This window comes from Hyperolius riggenbachi, chromosome 4 (genome assembly GCF_040937935.1).
Source record: "Hyperolius riggenbachi isolate aHypRig1 chromosome 4, aHypRig1.pri, whole genome shotgun sequence".
NCBI lineage: Eukaryota > Metazoa > Chordata > Amphibia > Anura > Hyperoliidae > Hyperolius > Hyperolius riggenbachi.
Window position 1 is genome coordinate 8,018,767 of NC_090649.1, and position 21,148 is coordinate 8,039,914.

A 21,148-nucleotide genomic window follows, 5' to 3' on the forward strand; every position below is an offset into this window, starting at 1 on the left:
AAGCTTGGTGTTTTGCAAGTTGAGTTTTAGATCTCTCTTAGATGGATATGCATGTAGGGATGGCTGAGAGGCAGTCTGAAAGAGGCTATTAGCAGTTGCCTGAGAAAGTGAGTGAAGAAAAGACACTGGCCAGTCACATTGAGGGCCAGCTTGCAAGCGTATGGAGCAAGGGAAGGAGGAGTGCTTTGGATGGCAAAAAGTTAAAGGTAGACACTGTTTCTGCCCGGTTTCGAACCGGGGACCTTTTGCGTGTGAGGCGAACGTGATAACCACTACACTACAGAAACCAGACACTTCTTGCTTGTCCTGGAGCCCCAAAAGAGGAAAAGTAGAGCTTTTCATGAATATGATTAAGCCAGACAGGTAAAGACTCATGCATGCGTAAGTGGAGCCTGCGTGAAAAGGAAAGAAGACCAGAGAAAAAGCCATGTTTCTGCCCAGTTTCGAACTGGGGACCTTTCGCGTGTTAGGCGAACGTGATAACCACTACACTACAGAAACCACCTACACTTCTCAGGGTGTACCCACAAGCGGCTCATTTTACCCAAGCAAAGCTTGTTTTAACCACGTGCAGCTCATTTTAACCACACGCAGCTCATTTTAACCACACGCAACAACTAGGATCCACATCTGTCCTGATCAAGCTAACACGCTACTTTGGACTAACTCCAGCTCTTTTGCTTGGAGACAACTGGATCAAGAGGAGTAGGCAGACTAATGTGAGTTTTGTCAAGGTGCAGCTAGCATTGGAGGCCAAAAATCTTCTTTAGAAAGGAGGGGAATAGACCACTTTATGGAACAAAAAGCATCGCTGTTTCTGCCCAGTTTCGAGCTGGGGACCTTTTGCGTGTAAAGCAAACGTGATAACCACTACACTACAGAAACCTCCGGTGGAAACTGATTGCAATTTTGCTACCAAGAAGAAAGCAGTGCTCGCATAGGAACATAGACAACTGGCATATTGGGAACTAATACTCAAAAGAACCTTCCACATGAGAAAGGGAGCAATAAAGTAGCTATGAGAGGTAACAACATCTAAAATGTTGGGCTTAGGTCAATAGAGTATGCTTGAGTAAAAAAAAAGGCATTCGGGAATAGAAAGGTGGGGAGGGGAAAGACAACCATGGCATGCAGCAAAATATCATAAGTCTTAACTACTGGGAAAGCCTGAACTTTGCAGATGATGCGACGGCAACCAAAGTGGCAGTACTTGGAGAAGGGCTGGATAGGAAGAAGACAAGGGAGGTTGGAGTCAAAGGCAAATTCCAGGCAATATAAACTTACAAAGCAGGTGGTAGGACAGTTCTACTTCTAGATAGTGCAGTATCTAGGGAGAAGGAAAAGAGACAAAGCTTGGTGTTTTGCAAGTTGAGTTTTAGATCTCTCTTAGATGGATATGCATGTAGGGATGGCTGAGAGGCAGTCTGAAAGAGGCTATTAGCAGTTGCCTGAGAAAGTGAGTGAAGAAAAGACACTGGCCAGTCACATTGAGGGCCAGCTTGCAAGCGTATGGAGCAAGGGAAGGAGGAGTGCTTTGGATGGCAAAAAGTTAAAGATAGACACTGTTTCTGCCCGGTTTCGAACCGGGGACCTTTCGCGTGTGAGGCGAACGTGATAACCACTACACTACAGAAACCAGACACTTCTTGCTTGTCCTGGAGCCCCGAAAGAGGAAAAGTAGAGCTTTTCATGAATATGATTAAGCCAGACAGGTAAAGACTCATGCATGCGTAAGTGGAGCCTGCGTGAAAAGGAAAGAAGACCAGAGAAAAAGCCATGTTTCTGCCCAGTTTCGAACTGGGGACCTTTCGCGTGTTAGGCGAACGTGATAACCACTACACTACAGAAACCACCTACACTTCTCAGGGTGTACCCACAAGCGGCTCATTTTACCCAAGCAAAGCTTGTTTTAACCACGTGCAGCTCATTTTAACCACACGCAGCTCATTTTAACCACACGCAACAACTAGGATCCACATCTGTCCTGATCAAGCTAACACGCTACTTTGGACTAACTCCAGCTCTTTTGCTTGGAGACAACTGGATCAAGAGGAGTAGGCAGACTAATGTGAGTTTTGTCAAGGTGCAGCTAGCATTGGAGGCCAAAAATCTTCTTTAGAAAGGAGGGGAATAGACCACTTTATGGAACAAAAAGCATCGCTGTTTCTGCCCAGTTTCGAGCTGGGGACCTTTTGCGTGTAAAGCAAACGTGATAACCACTACACTACAGAAACCTCCGGTGGAAACTGATTGCAATTTTGCTACCAAGAAGAAAGCAGTGCTCGCATAGGAACATAGACAACTGGCATATTGGGAACTAATACTCAAAAGAACCTTCCACATGAGAAAGGGAGCAATAAAGTAGCTATGAGAGGTAACAACATCTAAAATGTTGGGCTTAGGTCAATAGAGTATGCTTGAGTAAAAAAAAAGGCATTCGGGAATAGAAAGGTGGGGAGGGGAAAGACAACCATGGCATGCAGCAAAATATCATAAGTCTTAACTACTGGGAAAGCCTGAACTTTGCAGATGATGCGACGGCAACCAAAGTGGCAGTACTTGGAGAAGGGCTGGATAGGAAGAAGACAAGGGAGGTTGGAGTCAAAGGCAAATTCCAGGCAATATAAACTTACAAAGCAGGTGGTAGGACAGTTCTACTTCTAGATAGTGCAGTATCTAGGGAGAAGGAAAAGAGACAAAGCTTGGTGTTTTGCAAGTTGAGTTTTAGATCTCTCTTAGATGGATATGCATGTAGGGATGGCTGAGAGGCAGTCTGAAAGAGGCTATTAGCAGTTGCCTGAGAAAGTGAGTGAAGAAAAGACACTGGCCAGTCACATTGAGGGCCAGCTTGGAAGCGTATGGAGCAAGGGAAGGAGGAGTGCTTTGGATGGCAAAAAGTTAAAGATAGACACTGTTTCTGCCCGGTTTCGAACCGGAGACCTTTCGCGTGTGAGGCGAACGTGATAACCACTACACTACAGAAACCAGACACTTCTTGCTTGTCCTGGAGCCCCGAAAGAGGAAAAGTAGAGCTTTTCATGAATATGATTAAGCCAGACAGGTAAAGACTCATGCATGCGTAAGTGGAGCCTGCGTGAAAAGGAAAGAAGACCAGAGAAAAAGCCATGTTTCTGCCCAGTTTCGAACTGGGGACCTTTCGCGTGTTAGGCGAACGTGATAACCACTACACTACAGAAACCACCTACACTTCTCAGGGTGTACCCACAAGCGGCTCATTTTACCCAAGCAAAGCTTGTTTTAACCACGTGCAGCTCATTTTAACCACACGCAGCTCATTTTAACCACACGCAACAACTAGGATCCACATCTGTCCTGATCAAGCTAACACGCTACTTTGGACTAACTCCAGCTCTTTTGCTTGGAGACAACTGGATCAAGAGGAGTAGGCAGACTAATGTGAGTTTTGTCAAGGTGCAGCTAGCATTGGAGGCCAAAAATCTTCTTTAGAAAGGAGGGGAATAGACCACTTTATGGAACAAAAAGCATCGCTGTTTCTGCCCAGTTTCGAGCTGGGGACCTTTTGCGTGTAAAGCAAACGTGATAACCACTACACTACAGAAACCTCCGGTGGAAACTGATTGCAATTTTGCTACCAAGAAGAAAGCAGTGCTCGCATAGGAACATAGACAACTGGCATATTGGGAACTAATACTCAAAAGAACCTTCCACATGAGAAAGGGAGCAATAAAGTAGCTATGAGAGGTAACAACATCTAAAATGTTGGGCTTAGGTCAATAGAGTATGCTTGAGTAAAAAAAAAGGCATTCAGGAATAGAAAGGTGGGGAGGGGAAAGACAACCATGGCATGCAGCAAAATATCATAAGTCTTAACTACTGGGTGTAATGATCGCTGCTGCAGCAGCTATTGCTGGAAGTAGTGCTGCAGCTCAGGCAGTTCTGATCTATTTCCATGCAAGTTGCATAGCTTTGTCTGTCTTTCCCTGCTGTCAGCTTGTGACTGATTATCATTCACCTGTGTGGGAATCTGCATGTCTGCTCCCATTGGATGACCTCAGTATAAAGATCTGCTTCCTGCAGGGTTTCCTTGGGTTTTCATAGCTTCAGCCTAAGCCTGTCTTGCTGTCGCTTTAGCCCCCGATCGTGTTTCTTGTTATAAAGATACTTTGCTGGTCTTTGCATCATATATTGGTTCATTGCCAATATATATGCATACCAGCACGTTTATTATTTTCCTTGTATTTGTGTTACGTTAATACATCAGTGTCGCTGATGTATACGTACACGAACTGTTTATATCCTGTGTGCAGTTAGTCAGCTTTCCAGCACGTTTTGGTAGGTTGCGCGTACCGTGACCACCCGTGCTGAGGTAGTTACCCTGCTCCTGGTTCTGTTTGTGGATTGCGTTCATCTCTGCGAAGAGATAACGAATCTTTCTGAATCCTGTTCTGTCACTGTTTGTGGATTGCGTTCATCTCTGCGAAGAGATAACGAATCCTTCTGAATCCTGTCCTGTTACCGTTTGTGGATTGCGTTCATCTCTGCGAAGAGATAGCGAATCCTTCTGAGCCCTGTTCCCTGTTTTGCTCCAGTGTTAGTCAGCGTTCCTGCTTATGTCATATATCGGTTCATTGCCGATATATACATATGTTAGTCAGACGTTACAAATAGTTTCATTGATAGCTGTAATTGTAATACGCTAGGAAAACATACTTATTGTATATTTATCTGTGTTACGTTCATCTATCTTAATCCTGCTATTTTCTGACTGTCCTGTCCTGTCTTTGTGAGGCACGCCATCGCCGCATCGCATTGGCTGCCTCATTCCAGTCTGTCTGGTTTTGGACGCTTGCTGTCGCTAAGTAGCCGCTAGCTGGCAAGCGTTCATTCTGTCTACCTGTCCTGATCTCCTCAGTTCTGGGTTGTGCGCTCAGCGCTACTTTGCGCTGAGACGTTATAACGTAAGCATTTTTTGTGGCTGTCAGATCTGCACCGGCTCTGTGCGCCACAATCTCCTATTGGAGTCAGTCCTCCCCTCCACTATACTAGGGATAGCCTGTTTCCTGGTGCTAGTGTGTGTACCTCCTCCACGCCAGCTCATGCGTTGCATGCTGACTGTGGAGAATACACCACCAAGCCTTACATTATGAAAACCCCATTACCAATCCCCATTGTGGGGGGGATTCCCAGAAAGTATGACACTGTTAATTATGGTTCCTGTTCCTTTAAGAAATTTGAAGAACTTAGCTCTGAAACAGAAAATGAGTTTTTCTCTGAATGTGCCAGGTTCCTGACCAATCCTGATCTCCAAGCGACTCCTGTTTCAACCTGGGCACTCCAACTAAGTTATATTTTGTTTAAAGGGGAATTATTCCAGTGGGCATTTGATGTTCTCAATCATTCCGATTTGAAAGATAGACCACTGGAATTTCTAGCGTTTGTGATCCATAACTGGTTGCGCATAGATCCATTGCCTTTTCCTCTTAATGAACTCCTGGCAGCAGGCCAATCAGCTGCTCCTTCAATTGCTTGCAAGAATGAGCAGCAAGCAGAAAGTGTTACTGATAATTTTCCTGCAGCTTTGAATAAATCACCAAAAACCGCAAGGTCAAAGGCAAAACGCAAACGTTCTAAGAAACGTGTCCAATCTGCAGAATCGTTATCCTTAGCGACTGAGACCTATAATGAGATTCTGCCATTAACAGATAATGAAATGCAATTGTCTTTCAGGGGAGTTAAATGGACTTATGAAACTACTAATGAACTTTCCTCCCTGGCTAGGGAAAATAAAGATTTTTGTTTAAAAGAATTATCTGAGTATGATTATGATGAGATATTACAGAGTATTGAACAAATCAACTTATTTGTGAACCAAGGGAAGTTTGCATACACTACAGTTCAACACTTGCTACAGGTATTGGAAATTCTTAAGAATAAGGAATCTGCCAATCACCTGCTAATTAACCCTATACATGTGCCTGCCACAATCATATCTGCAGACTGTGATCAGCCTAAATGTTTCGCTGGTAAGTATGCATGGGATCCTCCATTCGAGAGGGGAGAGATGGAAGCCCTGGTCTGTGAATGGAAGAATGATTCAAGTTCATTTTGTCAATTTTACAGTGCAAAAAGTGAAATGGTATTGAACGCATGCATTAAGTCAGCCTATAACCTAATAGAGGCTGGTGTGTGTAGGTATGACTGTGTGGCTCCCTTGATTGATGTGTGGGAACTGATTTTGGATGATTTTTATGTGACTCCGAATTCGCAAATTTGGCGTTCTGACCCGCCTGCTTCAGCACCTTTGGCTGATTCAGCAGGTGATTCGGAGCTCTTTTTGTGTGAAATTGAAGTTCCTGCAATTCCACCCTGTACCATGGATAACTCAGTGTTACTTACCAGTAAAACAGAAGCCACTGATACATTCTTAACCTTGCCCTGCGCAAATTTCTCAGCAGAGAATCCAGAGGTCCTGCTGACTTCCGAGTCCAGCCTAGCCAGTACTCATGACTCTTTGTTTAGTGAAACAGACACCAGAAAAATCTTGCCTGTCTCTGCAAACACTTCTGCAGAAATTACCTGTGTTAATAAAGTTCAACTCCTGTCTGATCCAGCAGATGCCAATAGATGCACTACATCAGTTTCCGAGTCCCAGCAATCCTGTCTAGTAAACTCAGAACCCCAGCATCTGAATTTTCCAATTTTACAAATGAATGGTGATTCAGATGCGCAAACATTGTGTCTTGATCTTCCTGTTTCTACACCTCGCTCTAGTTTCGTGAATAGCTCAGAGCATCTGCTATGTGAACCTGAAATCGCAGAATTATTACCTTGTTCAGAAAATTTTCCAATAAATTTGCCCTGTACCATGAATTGTGCAGTAGATCTCTCCAATGAAACTCAGGTCACAGAATCATTATGCTGTCCAGCAGGTGCTTCCATGGTTTTGCCCTGCAATATGGACTGTTCAGTGATCCTGTCCAGTGAAGCTGTGGTCGCAGAGTCTTATGCTTCACCCAGTACTTTGGATACTTTAAACCCTCTAGCAGAGGAGGCTGAAGCACTGCTTACCTCAGTTGGTGTTGCAGTAATATTCACTTGTCTAGCAGCTGTTTTGGAATTACAGTCTGCTCTAATAAAACTTGATGAATTTCTGCCCAGCAAAGCAGAAGCCATTGAAATATTGTCCTCGTCAGCAAGTGTGTCAGATACCTTGTCCTGTACACAGTCTGATTTAACCAATGTTGTTGAGTCCCTCTCCAGTGTTGTAACAGCCGAGGAACTCCAGCCCTGTCCTCTGAATGTTTCAGAAGTCTTGCCCTGTAACATGGATAATTCTGATTCTCTGGTCAAAATAATAGAAATCTCAGAATTTCAGTCCGGTCTGATGAGTGTTCCTGAAACCCAGCCCTGTATCCTGAAAGATTCTGGTTCTCTGGCCGCTGTGGCAGAGGTTCCAGAGTTCCCTTCCTGTCCAGGGAATTCCTCAGTTTTGCCTAGTCCAGTGGGGGCTGCTGCAATACTGACTTGTTCTGCAGCGCCTCATGAGCTCCAATCCAGTGTATTAAATGAGTCTCTGTCCAGTCCAGAGGTAGTTGTGGAGTCCCTGTCTGGTTCAGTGCATACATCAGAAGATTTGTCCTGTCTTGTTAGTGCCCCTGATTCTGATTTGTTACTGACTTTGCTGGAATCAGCGACATCTAAGTCTGATCCAGCATTCTCGTGTAAAAGTCCAGTGGTTGCGAAGTTTAGTCATGATGATTTTTTTTTGGCCAGTCCTGGTTTTGGTCCTGTCTTGGCTGACCCTGAGGCTCACAGTTCCTTGACATGCCCAGAGGTTTCTCTTGTGCCAGTGTGCCCAGATGTTCTTTGTGTGCCAGAATGCCCAAGTGTGTTTAAGGTGTTAGCGTGCTCTGATGCTTCCTTAGTGGGAACATGTTCTGATGTTGCCAGTCTGCCTGCATGCCCAGAGATGGTTCTGGTCCCTGAAAGCCCTGATATTGATGTTTGTCCTTGTGGCCCTGACTCGGGAATTGCCCTAGGTTCCATAGGGGTTCTTGATAGTTCTCCATGTGAGCCTAAGGGGCATTCTGACCTATGGGGATCTCTTTGGAGCTTCAAGGTGTTCTGGGAGGTCTCTGAGAAAACGTGTCCTGGTGCCTTGGACTGGTTCAACAGTGGGTTTTGTGTTGGTAAAGACAGTACCGGTGGGCATTGCAAAGGCTTTGGCGTTTCTGAACGGTTCCTGGAAGGCGGTGGGTATCGCTCAGGGAGTTTCGGAGGGCTTTCTTCTGGAAATCATGGTTCTGATGGGTGTCACACTGGGGCTTGTAGTACTGATGGGCATGGTTCTGTAGGTTCTGGTTCTGATGGGTCCAGTCTTGTGGGGACGGATTCTGGAATTCGGTCTTGCCGGGCTGTCCCGGTCATCATGAATTATCAGTCAGACTGTTTTGTTGGAAATTTCAGTTTTGAAAAGCGTCTGGAATCCGCTTTTAAAGGCGGGGGTACTGTAATGATCGCTGCTGCAGCAGCTATTGCTGGAAGTAGTGCTGCAGCTCAGGCAGTTCTGATCTATTTCCATGCAAGTTGCATAGCTTTGTCTGTCTTTCCCTGCTGTCAGCTTGTGACTGATTATCATTCACCTGTGTGGGAATCTGCATGTCTGCTCCCATTGGATGACCTCAGTATAAAGATCTGCTTCCTGCAGGGTTTCCTTGGGTTTTCATAGCTTCAGCCTAAGCCTGTCTTGCTGTCGCTTTAGCCCCCGATCGTGTTTCTTGTTATAAAGATACTTTGCTGGTCTTTGCATCATATATTGGTTCATTGCCAATATATATGCATACCAGCACGTTTATTATTTTCCTTGTATTTGTGTTACGTTAATACATCAGTGTCGCTGATGTATACGTACACGAACTGTTTATATCCTGTGTGCAGTTAGTCAGCTTTCCAGCACGTTTTGGTAGGTTGCGCGTACCGTGACCACCCGTGCTGAGGTAGTTACCCTGCTCCTGGTTCTGTTTGTGGATTGCGTTCATCTCTGCGAAGAGATAACGAATCTTTCTGAATCCTGTTCTGTCACTGTTTGTGGATTGCGTTCATCTCTGCGAAGAGATAACGAATCCTTCTGAATCCTGTCCTGTTACCGTTTGTGGATTGCGTTCATCTCTGCGAAGAGATAGCGAATCCTTCTGAGCCCTGTTCCCTGTTTTGCTCCAGTGTTAGTCAGCGTTCCTGCTTATGTCATATATCGGTTCATTGCCGATATATACATATGTTAGTCAGACGTTACAAATAGTTTCATTGATAGCTGTAATTGTAATACGCTAGGAAAACATACTTATTGTATATTTATCTGTGTTACGTTCATCTATCTTAATCCTGCTATTTTCTGACTGTCCTGTCCTGTCTTTGTGAGGCACGCCATCGCCGCATCGCATTGGCTGCCTCATTCCAGTCTGTCTGGTTTTGGACGCTTGCTGTCGCTAAGTAGCCGCTAGCTGGCAAGCGTTCATTCTGTCTACCTGTCCTGATCTCCTCAGTTCTGGTTTGTGCGCTCAGCGCTACTTTGCGCTGAGACGTTATAACGTAAGCATTTTTTGTGGCTGTCAGATCTGCACCGGCTCTGTGCGCCACAATCTCCTATTGGAGTCAGTCCTCCCCTCCACTATACTAGGGATAGCCTGTTTCCTGGTGCTAGTGTGTGTACCTCCTCCACGCCAGCTCATGCGTTGCATGCTGACTGTGGAGAATACACCACCAAGCCTTACACTGGGAAAGCCTGAACTTTGCAGATTATGCGACGGCAACCAAAGTGGCAGTACTTGGAGAAGGGCTGGATAGGAAGAAGACAAGGGAGGTTGGAGTCAAAGGCAAATTCCAGGCAATATAAACTTACAAAGCAGGTGGTAGGACAGTTCTACTTCTAGATAGTGCAGTATCTAGGGAGAAGGAAAAGAGACAAAGCTTGGTGTTTTGCAAGTTGAGTTTTAGATCTCTCTTAGATGGATATGCATGTAGGGATGGCTGAGAGGCAGTCTGAAAGAGGCTATTAGCAGTTGCCTGAGAAAGTGAGTGAAGAAAAGACACTGGCCAGTCACATTGAGGGCCAGCTTGCAAGCGTATGGAGCAAGGGAAGGAGGAGTGCTTTGGATGGCAAAAAGTTAAAGGTAGACACTGTTTCTGCCCGGTTTCGAACCGGGGACCTTTCACGTGTGAGGCGAACGTGATAACCACTACACTACAGAAACCAGACACTTCTTGCTTGTCCTGGAGCCCCGAAAGAGGAAAAGTAGAGCTTTTCATGAATATGATTAAGCCAGACAGGTAAAGACTCATGCATGCGTAAGTGGAGCCTGCGTGAAAAGGAAAGAAGACCAGAGAAAAAGCCATGTTTCTGCCCAGTTTCGAACTGGGGACCTTTCGCGTGTTAGGCGAACGTGATAACCACTACACTACAGAAACCACCTACACTTCTCAGGGTGTACCCACAAGCGGCTCATTTTACCCAAGCAAAGCTTGTTTTAACCACGTGCAGCTCATTTTAACCACACGCAGCTCATTTTAACCACACGCAACAACTAGGATCCACATCTGTCCTGATCAAGCTAACACGCTACTTTGGACTAACTCCAGCTCTTTTGCTTGGAGACAACTGGATCAAGAGGAGTAGGCAGACTAATGTGAGTTTTGTCAAGGTGCAGCTAGCATTGGAGGCCAAAAATCTTCTTTAGAAAGGAGGGGAATAGACCACTTTATGGAACAAAAAGCATCGCTGTTTCTGCCCAGTTTCGAGCTGGGGACCTTTTGCGTGTAAAGCAAACGTGATAACCACTACACTACAGAAACCTCCAGTGGAAACTGATTGCAATTTTGCTACCAAGAAGAAAGCAGTGCTCGCATAGGAACATAGACAACTGGCATATTGGGAACTAATACTCAAAAGAACCTTCCACATGAGAAAGGGAGCAATAAAGTAGCTATGAGAGGTAACAACATCTAAAATGTTGGGCTTAGGTCAATAGAGTATGCTTGAGTAAAAAAAAAGGCATTCGGGAATAGAAAGGTGGGGAGGGGAAAGACAACCATGGCATGCAGCAAAATATCATAAGTCTTAACTACTGGGAAAGCCTGAACTTTGCAGATGATGCGACGACAACCAAAGTGGCAGTACTTGGAGAAGGGCTGGATAGGAAGAAGACAAGGGAGGTTGGAGTCAAAGGCAAATTCCAGGCAATATAAACTTACAAAGCAGGTGGTAGGACAGTTCTACTTCTAGATAGTGCAGTATCTAGGGAGAAGGAAAAGAGACAAAGCTTGGTGTTTTGCAAGTTGAGTTTTAGATCTCTCTTAGATGGATATGCATGTAGGGATGGCTGAGAGGCAGTCTGAAAGAGGCTATTAGCAGTTGCCTGAGAAAGTGAGTGAAGAAAAGACACTGGCCAGTCACATTGAGGGCCAGCTTGCAAGCGTATGGAGCAAGGGAAGGAGGAGTGCTTTGGATGGCAAAAAGTTAAAGGTAGACACTGTTTCTGCCCGGTTTCGAACCGGGGACCTTTCGCGTGTGAGGCGAACGTGATAACCACTACACTACAGAAACCAGACACTTCTTGCTTGTCCTGGAGCCCCGAAAGAGGAAAAGTAGAGCTTTTCATGAATATGATTAAGCCAGACAGGTAAAGACTCATGCATGCGTAAGTGGAGCCTGCGTGAAAAGGAAAGAAGACCAGAGAAAAAGCCATGTTTCCGCCCAGTTTCGAACTGGGGACCTTTCGCGTGTTAGGCGAACGTGATAACCACTACACTACAGAAACCACCTACACTTCTCAGGGTGTACCCACAAGCGGCTCATTTTACCCAAGCAAAGCTTGTTTTAACCACGTGCAGCTCATTTTAACCACACGCAGCTCATTTTAACCACACGCAACAACTAGGATCCACATCTGTCCTGATCAAGCTAACACGCTACTTTGGACTAACTCCAGCTCTTTTGCTTGGAGACAACTGGATCAAGAGGAGTAGGCAGACTAATGTGAGTTTTGTCAAGGTGCAGCTAGCATTGGAGGCCAAAAATCTTCTTTAGAAAGGAGGGGAATAGACCACTTTATGGAACAAAAAGCATCGCTGTTTCTGCCCAGTTTCGAGCTGGGGACCTTTTGCGTGTAAAGCAAACGTGATAACCACTACACTACAGAAACCTCCGGTGGAAACTGATTGCAATTTTGCTACCAAGAAGAAAGCAGTGCTCGCATAGGAACATAGACAACTGGCATATTGGGAACTAATACTCAAAAGAACCTTCCACATGAGAAAGGGAGCAATAAAGTAGCTATGAGAGGTAACAACATCTAAAATGTTGGGCTTAGGTCAATAGAGTATGCTTGAGTAAAAAAAAAGGCATTCGGGAATAGAAAGGTGGGGAGGGGAAAGACAACCATGGCATGCAGCAAAATATCATAAGTCTTAACTACTGGGAAAGCCTGAACTTTGCAGATGATGCGACGGCAACCAAAGTGGCAGTACTTGGAGAAGGGCTGGATAGGAAGAAGACAAGGGAGGTTGGAGTCAAAGGCAAATTCCAGGCAATATAAACTTACAAAGCAGGTGGTAGGACAGTTCTACTTCTAGATAGTGCAGTATCTAGGGAGAAGGAAAAGAGACAAAGCTTGGTGTTTTGCAAGTTGAGTTTTAGATCTCTCTTAGATGGATATGCATGTAGGGATGGCTGAGAGGCAGTCTGAAAGAGGCTATTAGCAGTTGCCTGAGAAAGTGAGTGAAGAAAAGACACTGGCCAGTCACATTGAGGGCCAGCTTGCAAGCGTATGGAGCAAGGGAAGGAGGAGTGCTTTGGATGGCAAAAAGTTAAAGGTAGACACTGTTTCTGCCCGGTTTCGAACCGGGGACCTTTCGCGTGTGAGGCAAACGTGATAACCACTACACTACAGAAACCAGACACTTCTTGCTTGTCCTGGAGCCCCGAAAGAGGAAAAGTAGAGCTTTTCATGAATATGATTAAGCCAGACAGGTAAAGACTCATGCATGCGTAAGTGGAGCCTGCGTGAAAAGGAAAGAAGACCAGAGAAAAAGCCATGTTTCCGCCCAGTTTCGAACTGGGGACCTTTCGCGTGTTAGGCGAACGTGATAACCACTACACTACAGAAACCACCTACACTTCTCAGGGTGTACCCACAAGCGGCTCATTTTACCCAAGCAAAGCTTGTTTTAACCACGTGCAGCTCATTTTAACCACACGCAGCTCATTTTAACCACACGCAACAACTAGGATCCACATCTGTCCTGATCAAGCTAACACGCTACTTTGGACTAACTCCAGCTCTTTTGCTTGGAGACAACTGGATCAAGAGGAGTAGGCAGACTAATGTGAGTTTTGTCAAGGTGCAGCTAGCATTGGAGGCCAAAAATCTTCTTTAGAAAGGAGGGGAATAGACCACTTTATGGAACAAAAAGCATCGCTGTTTCTGCCCAGTTTCGAGCTGGGGACCTTTTGCGTGTAAAGCAAACGTGATAACCACTACACTACAGAAACCTCCGGTGGAAACTGATTGCAATTTTGCTACCAAGAAGAAAGCAGTGCTCGCATAGGAACATAGACAACTGGCATATTGGGAACTAATACTCAAAAGAACCTTCCACATGAGAAAGGGAGCAATAAAGTAGCTATGAGAGGTAACAACATCTAAAATGTTGGGCTTAGGTCAATAGAGTATGCTTGAGTAAAAAAAAAGGCATTCGGGAATAGAAAGGTGGGGAGGGGAAAGACAACCATGGCATGCAGCAAAATATCATAAGTCTTAACTACTGGGAAAGCCTGAACTTTGCAGATGATGCGACGGCAACCAAAGTGGCAGTACTTGGAGAAGGGCTGGATAGGAAGAAGACAAGGGAGGTTGGAGTCAAAGGCAAATTCCAGGCAATATAAACTTACAAAGCAGGTGGTAGGACAGTTCTACTTCTAGATAGTGCAGTATCTAGGGAGAAGGAAAAGAGACAAAGCTTGGTGTTTTGCAAGTTGAGTTTTAGATCTCTCTTAGATGGATATGCATGTAGGGATGGCTGAGAGGCAGTCTGAAAGAGGCTATTAGCAGTTGCCTGAGAAAGTGAGTGAAGAAAAGACACTGGCCAGTCACATTGAGGGCCAGCTTGCAAGCGTATGGAGCAAGGGAAGGAGGAGTGCTTTGGATGGCAAAAAGTTAAAGGTAGACACTGTTTCTGCCCGGTTTCGAACCGGGGACCTTTCGCGTGTGAGGCGAACGTGATAACCACTACACTACAGAAACCAGACACTTCTTGCTTGTCCTGGAGCCCCGAAAGAGGAAAAGTAGAGCTTTTCATGAATATGATTAAGCCAGACAGGTAAAGACTCATGCATGCGTAAGTGGAGCCTGCGTGAAAAGGAAAGAAGACCAGAGAAAAAGCCATGTTTCCGCCCAGTTTCGAACTGGGGACCTTTCGCGTGTTAGGCGAACGTGATAACCACTACACTACAGAAACCACCTACACTTCTCAGGGTGTACCCACAAGCGGCTCATTTTACCCAAGCAAAGCTTGTTTTAACCACGTGCAGCTCATTTTAACCACACGCAGCTCATTTTAACCACACGCAACAACTAGGATCCACATCTGTCCTGATCAAGCTAACACGCTACTTTGGACTAACTCCAGCTCTTTTGCTTGGAGACAACTGGATCAAGAGGAGTAGGCAGACTAATGTGAGTTTTGTCAAGGTGCAGCTAGCATTGGAGGCCAAAAATCTTCTTTAGAAAGGAGGGGAATAGACCACTTTATGGAACAAAAAGCATCGCTGTTTCTGCCCAGTTTCGAGCTGGGGACCTTTTGCGTGTAAAGCAAACGTGATAACCACTACACTACAGAAACCTCCGGTGGAAACTGATTGCAATTTTGCTACCAAGAAGAAAGCAGTGCTCGCATAGGAACATAGACAACTGGCATATTGGGAACTAATACTCAAAAGAACCTTCCACATGAGAAAGGGAGCAATAAAGTAGCTATGAGAGGTAACAACATCTAAAATGTTGGGCTTAGGTCAATAGAGTATGCTTGAGTAAAAAAAAAGGCATTCGGGAATAGAAAGGTGGGGAGGGGAAAGACAACCATGGCATGCAGCAAAATATCATAAGTCTTAACTACTGGGAAAGCCTGAACTTTGCAGATGATGCGACGGCAACCAAAGTGGCAGTACTTGGAGAAGGGCTGGATAGGAAGAAGACAAGGGAGGTTGGAGTCAAAGGCAAATTCCAGGCAATATAAACTTACAAAGCAGGTGGTAGGACAGTTCTACTTCTAGATAGTGCAGTATCTAGGGAGAAGGAAAAGAGACAAAGCTTGGTGTTTTGCAAGTTGAGTTTTAGATCTCTCTTAGATGGATATGCATGTAGGGATGGCTGAGAGGCAGTCTGAAAGAGGCTATTAGCAGTTGCCTGAGAAAGTGAGTGAAGAAAAGACACTGGCCAGTCACATTGAGGGCCAGCTTGCAAGCGTATGGAGCAAGGGAAGGAGGAGTGCTTTGGATGGCAAAAAGTTAAAGGTAGACACTGTTTCTGCCCGGTTTCGAACCGGGGACCTTTCGCGTGTGAGGCGAACGTGATAACCACTACACTACAGAAACCAGACACTTCTTGCTTGTCCTGGAGCCCCGAAAGAGGAAAAGTAGAGCTTTTCATGAATATGATTAAGCCAGACAGGTAAAGACTCATGCATGCGTAAGTGGAGCCTGCGTGAAAAGGAAAGAAGACCAGAGAAAAAGCCATGTTTCTGCCCAGTTTCAAACTGGGGACCTTTCGCGTGTTAGGCGAACGTGATAACCACTACACTACAAAAACCACCTACACTTCTCAGGGTGTACCCACAAGCGGCTCATTTTACCCAAGCAAAGCTTGTTTTAACCACGTGCAGCTCATTTTAACCACACGCAGCTCATTTTAACCACACGCAACAACTAGGATCCACATCTGTCCTGATCAAGCTAACACGCTACTTTGGACTAACTCCAGCTCTTTTGCTTGGAGACAACTGGATCAAGAGGAGTAGGCAGACTAATGTGAGTTTTGTCAAGGTGCAGCTAGCATTGGAGGCCAAAAATCTTCTTTAGAAAGGAGGGGAATAGACCACTTTATGGAACAAAAAGCATCGCTGTTTCTGCCCAGTTTCGAGCTGGGGACCTTTTGCGTGTAAAGCAAACGTGATAACCACTACACTACAGAAACCTCCGGTGGAAACTGATTGCAATTTTGCTACCAAGAAGAAAGCAGTGCTCGCATAGGAACATAGACAACTGGCATATTGGGAACTAATACTCAAAAGAACCTTCCACATGAGAAAGGGAGCAATAAAGTAGCTATGAGAGGTAACAACATCTAAAATGTTGGGCTTAGGTCAATAGAGTATGCTTGAGTAAAAAAAAAGGCATTCGGGAATAGAAAGGTGGGGAGGGGAAAGACAACCATGGCATGCAGCAAAATATCATAAGTCTTAACTACTGGGAAAGCCTGAACTTTGCAGATGATGCGACGGCAACCAAAGTGGCAGTACTTGGAGAAGGGCTGGATAGGAAGAAGACAAGGGAGGTTGGAGTCAAAGGCAAATTCCAGGCAATATAAACTTACAAAGCAGGTGGTAGGACAGTTCTACTTCTAGATAGTGCAGTATCTAGGGAGAAGGAAAAGAGACAAAGCTTGGTGTTTTGCAAGTTGAGTTTTAGATCTCTCTTAGATGGATATGCATGTAGGGATGGCTGAGAGGCAGTCTGAAAGAGGCTATTAGCAGTTGCCTGAGAAAGTGAGTGAAGAAAAGACACTGGCCAGTCACATTGAGGGCCAGCTTGCAAGCGTATGGAGCAAGGGAAGGAGGAGTGCTTTGGATGGCAAAAAGTTAAAGGTAGACACTGTTTCTGCCCGGTTTCGAACCGGGGACCTTTCGCGTGTGAGGCGAACGTGATAACCACTACACTACAGAAACCAGACACTTCTTGCTTGTCCTGGAGCCCCGAAAGAGGAAAAGTAGAGCTTTTCATGAATATGATTAAGCCAGACAGGTAAAGACTCATGCATGCGTAAGTGGAGCCTGCGTGAAAAGGAAAGAAGACCAGAGAAAAAGCCATGTTTCTGCCCAGTTTCAAACTGGGGACCTTTCGCGTGTTAGGCGAACGTGATAACCACTACACTACAAAAACCACCTACACTTCTCAGGGTGTACCCACAAGCGGCTCATTTTACCCAAGCAAAGCTTGTTTTAACCACGTGCAGCTCATTTTAACCACACGCAGCTCATTTTAACCACACGCAACAACTAGGATCCACATCTGTCCTGATCAAGCTAACACGCTACTTTGGACTAACTCCAGCTCTTTTGCTTGGAGACAACTGGATCAAGAGGAGTAGGCAGACTAATGTGAGTTTTGTCAAGGTGCAGCTAGCATTGGAGGCCAAAAATCTTCTTTAGAAAGGAGGGGAATAGACCACTTTATGGAACAAAAAGCATCGCTGTTTCTGCCCAGTTTCGAGCTGGGGACCTTTTGCGTGTAAAGCAAACGTGATAACCACTACACTACAGAAACCTCCAGTGGAAACTGATTGCAATTTTGCTACCAAGAAGAAAGCAGTGCTCGCATAGGAACATAGACAACTGGCATATTGGGAACTAATACTCAAAAGAACCTTCCACATGAGAAAGGGAGCAATAAAGTAGCTATGAGAGGTAACAACATCTAAAATGTTGGGCTTAGGTCAATAGAGTATGCTTGAGTAAAAAAAAAGGCATTCGGGAATAGAAAGGTGGGGAGGGGAAAGACAACCATGGCATGCAGCAAAATATCATAAGTCTTAACTACTGGGAAAGCCTGAACTTTGCAGATGATGCGACGACAACCAAAGTGGCAGTACTTGGAGAAGGGCTGGATAGGAAGAAGACAAGGGAGGTTGGAGTCAAAGGCAAATTCCAGGCAATATAAACTTACAAAGCAGGTGGTAGGACAGTTCTACTTCTAGATAGTGCAGTATCTAGGGAGAAGGAAAAGAGACAAAGCTTGGTGTTTTGCAAGTTGAGTTTTAGATCTCTCTTAGATGGATATGCATGTAGGGATGGCTGAGAGGCAGTCTGAAAGAGGCTATTAGCAGTTGCCTGAGAAAGTGAGTGAAGAAAAGACACTGGCCAGTCACATTGAGGGCCAGCTTGCAAGCGTATGGAGCAAGGGAAGGAGGAGTGCTTTGGATGGCAAAAAGTTAAAGGTAGACACTGTTTCTGCCCGGTTTCGAACCGGGGACCTTTCGCGTGTGAGGCGAACGTGATAACCACTACACTACAGAAACCAGACACTTCTTGCTTGTCCTGGAGCCCCGAAAGAGGAAAAGTAGAGCTTTTCATGAATATGATTAAGCCAGACAGGTAAAGACTCATGCATGCGTAAGTGGAGCCTGCGTGAAAAGGAAAGAAGACCAGAGAAAAAGCCATGTTTCCGCCCAGTTTCGAACTGGGGACCTTTCGCGTGTTAGGCGAACGTGATAACCACTACACTACAGAAACCACCTACACTTCTCAGGGTGTACCCACAAGCGGCTCATTTTACCCAAGCAAAGCTTGTTTTAACCACGTGCAGCTCATTTTAACCACACGCAGCTCATTTTAACCACACGCAACAACTAGGATCCACATCTGTCCTGATCAAGCTAACACGCTACTTTGGACTAACTCCAGCTCTTTTGCTTGGAGACAACTGGATCAAGAGGAGTAGGCAGACTAATGTGAGTTTTGTCAAGGTGCAGCTAGCATTGGAGGCCAAAAATCTTCTTTAGAAAGGAGGGGAATAGACCACTTTATGGAACAAAAAGCATCGCTGTTTCTGCCCAGTTTCGAGCTGGGGACCTTTTGCGTGTAAAGCAAACGTGATAACCACTACACTACAGAAACCTCCGGTGGAAACTGATTGCAATTTTGCTACCAAGAAGAAAGCAGTGCTCGCATAGGAACATAGACAACTGGCATATTGGGAACTAATACTCAAAAGAACCTTCCACATGAGAAAGGGAGCAATAAAGTAGCTATGAGAGGTAACAACATCTAAAATGTTGGGCTTAGGTCAATAGAGTATGCTTGAGTAAAAAAAAAGGCATTCGGGAATAGAAAGGTGGGGAGGGGAAAGACAACCATGGCATGCAGCAAAATATCATAAGTCTTAACTACTGGGAAAGCCTGAACTTTGCAGATGATGCGACGGCAACCAAAGTGGCAGTACTTGGAGAAGGGCTGGATAGGAAGAAGACAAGGGAGGTTGGAGTCAAAGGCAAATTCCAGGCAATATAAACTTACAAAGCAGGTGGTAGGACAGTTCTACTTCTAGATAGTGCAGTATCTAGGGAGAAGGAAAAGAGACAAAGCTTGGTGTTTTGCAAGTTGAGTTTTAGATCTCTCTTAGATGGATATGCATGTAGGGATGGCTGAGAGGCAGTCTGAAAGAGGCTATTAGCAGTTGCCTGAGAAAGTGAGTGAAGAAAAGACACTGGCCAGTCACATTGAGGGCCAGCTTGCAAGCGTATGGAGCAAGGGAAGGAGGAGTGCTTTGGATGGCAAAAAGTTAAAGGTAGACACTGTTTCTGCCCGGTTTCGAACCGGGGACCTTTCGCGTGTGAGGCAAACGTGATAACCACTACACTACAGAAACCAGACACTTCTTGCTTGTCCTGGAGCCCCGAAAGAGGAAAAGTAGAGCTTTTCATGAATATGATTAAGCCAGACAGGTAAAGACTCATGCATGCGTAAGTGGAGCCTGCGTGAAAAGGAAAGAAGACCAGAGAAAAAGCCATGTTTCCGCCCAGTTTCGAACTGGGGACCTTTCGCGTGTTAGGCGAACGTGATAACCACTACACTACAGAAACCACCTACACTTCTCAGGGTGTACCCACAAGCGGCTCATTTTACCCAAGCAAAGCTTGTTTTAACCACGTGCAGCTCATTTTAACCACACGCAGCTCATTTTAACCACACGCAACAACTAGGATCCACATCTGTCCTGATCAAGCTAACACGCTACTTTGGACTAACTCCAGCTCTTTTGCTTGGAGACAACTGGATCAAGAGGAGTAGGCAGACTAATGTGAGTTTTGTCAAGGTGCAGCTAGCATTGGAGGCCAAAAATCTTCTTTAGAAAGGAGGGGAATAGACCACTTTATGGAACAAAAAGCATCGCTGTTTCTGCCCAGTTTCGAGCTGGGGACCTTTTGCGTGTAAAGCAAACGTGATAACCACTACACTACAGAAACCTCCGGTGGAAACTGATTGCAATTTTGCTACCAAGAAGAAAGCAGTGCTCGCATAGGAACATAGACAACTGGCATATTGGGAACTAATACTCAAAAGAACCTTCCACATGAGAAAGGGAGCAATAAAGTAGCTATGAGAGGTAACAACATCTAAAATGTTGGGCTTAGGTCAATAGAGTATGCTTGAGTAAAAAAAAAGGCATTCGGGAATAGAAAGGTGGGGAGGGGAAAGACAACCATGGCATGCAGCAAAATATCATAAGTCTTAACTACTGGGAAAGCCTGAACTTTGCAGATGATGCGACGGCAACCAAAGTGGCAGTACTTGGAGAAGGGCTGGATAGGAAGAAGACAAGGGAGGTTGGAGTCAAAGGCAAATTCCAGGCAATATAAACTTACAAAGCAGGTGGTAGGACAGTTCTACTTCTAGATAGTGCAGTATCTAGGGAGAAGGAAAAGAGACAAAGCTTGGTGTTTTGCAAGTTGAGTTTTAGATCTCTCTTAGATGGATATGCATGTAGGGATGGCTGAGAGGCAGTCTGAAAGAGGCTATTAGCAGTTGCCTGAGAAAGTGAGTGAAGAAAAGACACTGGCCAGTCACATTGAGGGCCAGCTTGCAAGCGTATGGAGCAAGGGAAGGAGGAGTGCTTTGGATGGCAAAAAGTTAAAGGTAGACACTGTTTCTGCCCGGTTTCGAACCGGGGACCTTTCGCGTGTGAGGCGAACGTGATAACCACTACACTACAGAAACCAGACACTTCTTGCTTGTCCTGGAGCCCCGAAAGAGGAAAAGTAGAGCTTTTCATGAATATGATTAAGCCAGACAGGTAAAGACTCATGCATGCGTAAGTGGAGCCTGCGTGAAAAGGAAAGAA

General features: G+C 45.3%; 34 non-coding genes across 34 annotated transcripts; all 34 read right to left on the minus strand.

Annotated features, from left to right (window-relative positions):
* Window positions 1-214: 214 nt before the first annotated feature.
* TRNAV-CAC (transfer RNA valine (anticodon CAC)) lies at window positions 215-287 on the minus strand. Its single transcript has one exon. It is a non-coding gene; the product is annotated as a tRNA-Val (tRNA).
* A 141-nt stretch (window positions 288-428) lies between these two features.
* TRNAV-AAC (transfer RNA valine (anticodon AAC)) lies at window positions 429-501 on the minus strand. The gene has a single exon. It is a non-coding gene; the product is annotated as a tRNA-Val (tRNA).
* A 311-nt stretch (window positions 502-812) lies between these two features.
* On the minus strand, window positions 813-885 carry TRNAV-UAC (transfer RNA valine (anticodon UAC)). The gene has a single exon. It is a non-coding gene; the product is annotated as a tRNA-Val (tRNA).
* Window positions 886-1,563: 678 nt separating this feature from the next.
* TRNAV-CAC (transfer RNA valine (anticodon CAC)) lies at window positions 1,564-1,636 on the minus strand. Its single transcript has one exon. It is a non-coding gene; the product is annotated as a tRNA-Val (tRNA).
* A 141-nt stretch (window positions 1,637-1,777) lies between these two features.
* TRNAV-AAC (transfer RNA valine (anticodon AAC)) lies at window positions 1,778-1,850 on the minus strand. Its single transcript has one exon. It is a non-coding gene; the product is annotated as a tRNA-Val (tRNA).
* A 311-nt stretch (window positions 1,851-2,161) lies between these two features.
* TRNAV-UAC (transfer RNA valine (anticodon UAC)) lies at window positions 2,162-2,234 on the minus strand. The gene has a single exon. It is a non-coding gene; the product is annotated as a tRNA-Val (tRNA).
* Window positions 2,235-2,912: 678 nt separating this feature from the next.
* On the minus strand, window positions 2,913-2,985 carry TRNAV-CAC (transfer RNA valine (anticodon CAC)). The gene has a single exon. It is a non-coding gene; the product is annotated as a tRNA-Val (tRNA).
* Window positions 2,986-3,126: 141 nt separating this feature from the next.
* TRNAV-AAC (transfer RNA valine (anticodon AAC)) lies at window positions 3,127-3,199 on the minus strand. Its single transcript has one exon. It is a non-coding gene; the product is annotated as a tRNA-Val (tRNA).
* Window positions 3,200-3,510: 311 nt separating this feature from the next.
* On the minus strand, window positions 3,511-3,583 carry TRNAV-UAC (transfer RNA valine (anticodon UAC)). The gene has a single exon. It is a non-coding gene; the product is annotated as a tRNA-Val (tRNA).
* Window positions 3,584-10,159: 6,576 nt separating this feature from the next.
* Window positions 10,160-10,232, minus strand: TRNAV-CAC (transfer RNA valine (anticodon CAC)). Its single transcript has one exon. It is a non-coding gene; the product is annotated as a tRNA-Val (tRNA).
* A 141-nt stretch (window positions 10,233-10,373) lies between these two features.
* On the minus strand, window positions 10,374-10,446 carry TRNAV-AAC (transfer RNA valine (anticodon AAC)). Its single transcript has one exon. It is a non-coding gene; the product is annotated as a tRNA-Val (tRNA).
* A 311-nt stretch (window positions 10,447-10,757) lies between these two features.
* On the minus strand, window positions 10,758-10,830 carry TRNAV-UAC (transfer RNA valine (anticodon UAC)). The gene has a single exon. It is a non-coding gene; the product is annotated as a tRNA-Val (tRNA).
* Window positions 10,831-11,508: 678 nt separating this feature from the next.
* Window positions 11,509-11,581, minus strand: TRNAV-CAC (transfer RNA valine (anticodon CAC)). Its single transcript has one exon. It is a non-coding gene; the product is annotated as a tRNA-Val (tRNA).
* A 141-nt stretch (window positions 11,582-11,722) lies between these two features.
* Window positions 11,723-11,795, minus strand: TRNAV-AAC (transfer RNA valine (anticodon AAC)). The gene has a single exon. It is a non-coding gene; the product is annotated as a tRNA-Val (tRNA).
* A 311-nt stretch (window positions 11,796-12,106) lies between these two features.
* TRNAV-UAC (transfer RNA valine (anticodon UAC)) lies at window positions 12,107-12,179 on the minus strand. Its single transcript has one exon. It is a non-coding gene; the product is annotated as a tRNA-Val (tRNA).
* Window positions 12,180-12,857: 678 nt separating this feature from the next.
* Window positions 12,858-12,930, minus strand: TRNAV-CAC (transfer RNA valine (anticodon CAC)). Its single transcript has one exon. It is a non-coding gene; the product is annotated as a tRNA-Val (tRNA).
* Window positions 12,931-13,071: 141 nt separating this feature from the next.
* TRNAV-AAC (transfer RNA valine (anticodon AAC)) lies at window positions 13,072-13,144 on the minus strand. Its single transcript has one exon. It is a non-coding gene; the product is annotated as a tRNA-Val (tRNA).
* A 311-nt stretch (window positions 13,145-13,455) lies between these two features.
* TRNAV-UAC (transfer RNA valine (anticodon UAC)) lies at window positions 13,456-13,528 on the minus strand. The gene has a single exon. It is a non-coding gene; the product is annotated as a tRNA-Val (tRNA).
* Window positions 13,529-14,206: 678 nt separating this feature from the next.
* Window positions 14,207-14,279, minus strand: TRNAV-CAC (transfer RNA valine (anticodon CAC)). Its single transcript has one exon. It is a non-coding gene; the product is annotated as a tRNA-Val (tRNA).
* Window positions 14,280-14,420: 141 nt separating this feature from the next.
* Window positions 14,421-14,493, minus strand: TRNAV-AAC (transfer RNA valine (anticodon AAC)). The gene has a single exon. It is a non-coding gene; the product is annotated as a tRNA-Val (tRNA).
* Window positions 14,494-14,804: 311 nt separating this feature from the next.
* On the minus strand, window positions 14,805-14,877 carry TRNAV-UAC (transfer RNA valine (anticodon UAC)). The gene has a single exon. It is a non-coding gene; the product is annotated as a tRNA-Val (tRNA).
* Window positions 14,878-15,555: 678 nt separating this feature from the next.
* On the minus strand, window positions 15,556-15,628 carry TRNAV-CAC (transfer RNA valine (anticodon CAC)). The gene has a single exon. It is a non-coding gene; the product is annotated as a tRNA-Val (tRNA).
* Window positions 15,629-15,769: 141 nt separating this feature from the next.
* On the minus strand, window positions 15,770-15,842 carry TRNAV-AAC (transfer RNA valine (anticodon AAC)). Its single transcript has one exon. It is a non-coding gene; the product is annotated as a tRNA-Val (tRNA).
* A 311-nt stretch (window positions 15,843-16,153) lies between these two features.
* On the minus strand, window positions 16,154-16,226 carry TRNAV-UAC (transfer RNA valine (anticodon UAC)). Its single transcript has one exon. It is a non-coding gene; the product is annotated as a tRNA-Val (tRNA).
* A 678-nt stretch (window positions 16,227-16,904) lies between these two features.
* On the minus strand, window positions 16,905-16,977 carry TRNAV-CAC (transfer RNA valine (anticodon CAC)). Its single transcript has one exon. It is a non-coding gene; the product is annotated as a tRNA-Val (tRNA).
* Window positions 16,978-17,118: 141 nt separating this feature from the next.
* TRNAV-AAC (transfer RNA valine (anticodon AAC)) lies at window positions 17,119-17,191 on the minus strand. Its single transcript has one exon. It is a non-coding gene; the product is annotated as a tRNA-Val (tRNA).
* Window positions 17,192-17,502: 311 nt separating this feature from the next.
* On the minus strand, window positions 17,503-17,575 carry TRNAV-UAC (transfer RNA valine (anticodon UAC)). The gene has a single exon. It is a non-coding gene; the product is annotated as a tRNA-Val (tRNA).
* A 678-nt stretch (window positions 17,576-18,253) lies between these two features.
* On the minus strand, window positions 18,254-18,326 carry TRNAV-CAC (transfer RNA valine (anticodon CAC)). Its single transcript has one exon. It is a non-coding gene; the product is annotated as a tRNA-Val (tRNA).
* A 141-nt stretch (window positions 18,327-18,467) lies between these two features.
* Window positions 18,468-18,540, minus strand: TRNAV-AAC (transfer RNA valine (anticodon AAC)). The gene has a single exon. It is a non-coding gene; the product is annotated as a tRNA-Val (tRNA).
* Window positions 18,541-18,851: 311 nt separating this feature from the next.
* On the minus strand, window positions 18,852-18,924 carry TRNAV-UAC (transfer RNA valine (anticodon UAC)). Its single transcript has one exon. It is a non-coding gene; the product is annotated as a tRNA-Val (tRNA).
* A 678-nt stretch (window positions 18,925-19,602) lies between these two features.
* TRNAV-CAC (transfer RNA valine (anticodon CAC)) lies at window positions 19,603-19,675 on the minus strand. The gene has a single exon. It is a non-coding gene; the product is annotated as a tRNA-Val (tRNA).
* A 141-nt stretch (window positions 19,676-19,816) lies between these two features.
* On the minus strand, window positions 19,817-19,889 carry TRNAV-AAC (transfer RNA valine (anticodon AAC)). Its single transcript has one exon. It is a non-coding gene; the product is annotated as a tRNA-Val (tRNA).
* A 311-nt stretch (window positions 19,890-20,200) lies between these two features.
* Window positions 20,201-20,273, minus strand: TRNAV-UAC (transfer RNA valine (anticodon UAC)). The gene has a single exon. It is a non-coding gene; the product is annotated as a tRNA-Val (tRNA).
* A 678-nt stretch (window positions 20,274-20,951) lies between these two features.
* TRNAV-CAC (transfer RNA valine (anticodon CAC)) lies at window positions 20,952-21,024 on the minus strand. The gene has a single exon. It is a non-coding gene; the product is annotated as a tRNA-Val (tRNA).
* Between the last annotated feature and the right edge of the window lie 124 nt (window positions 21,025-21,148).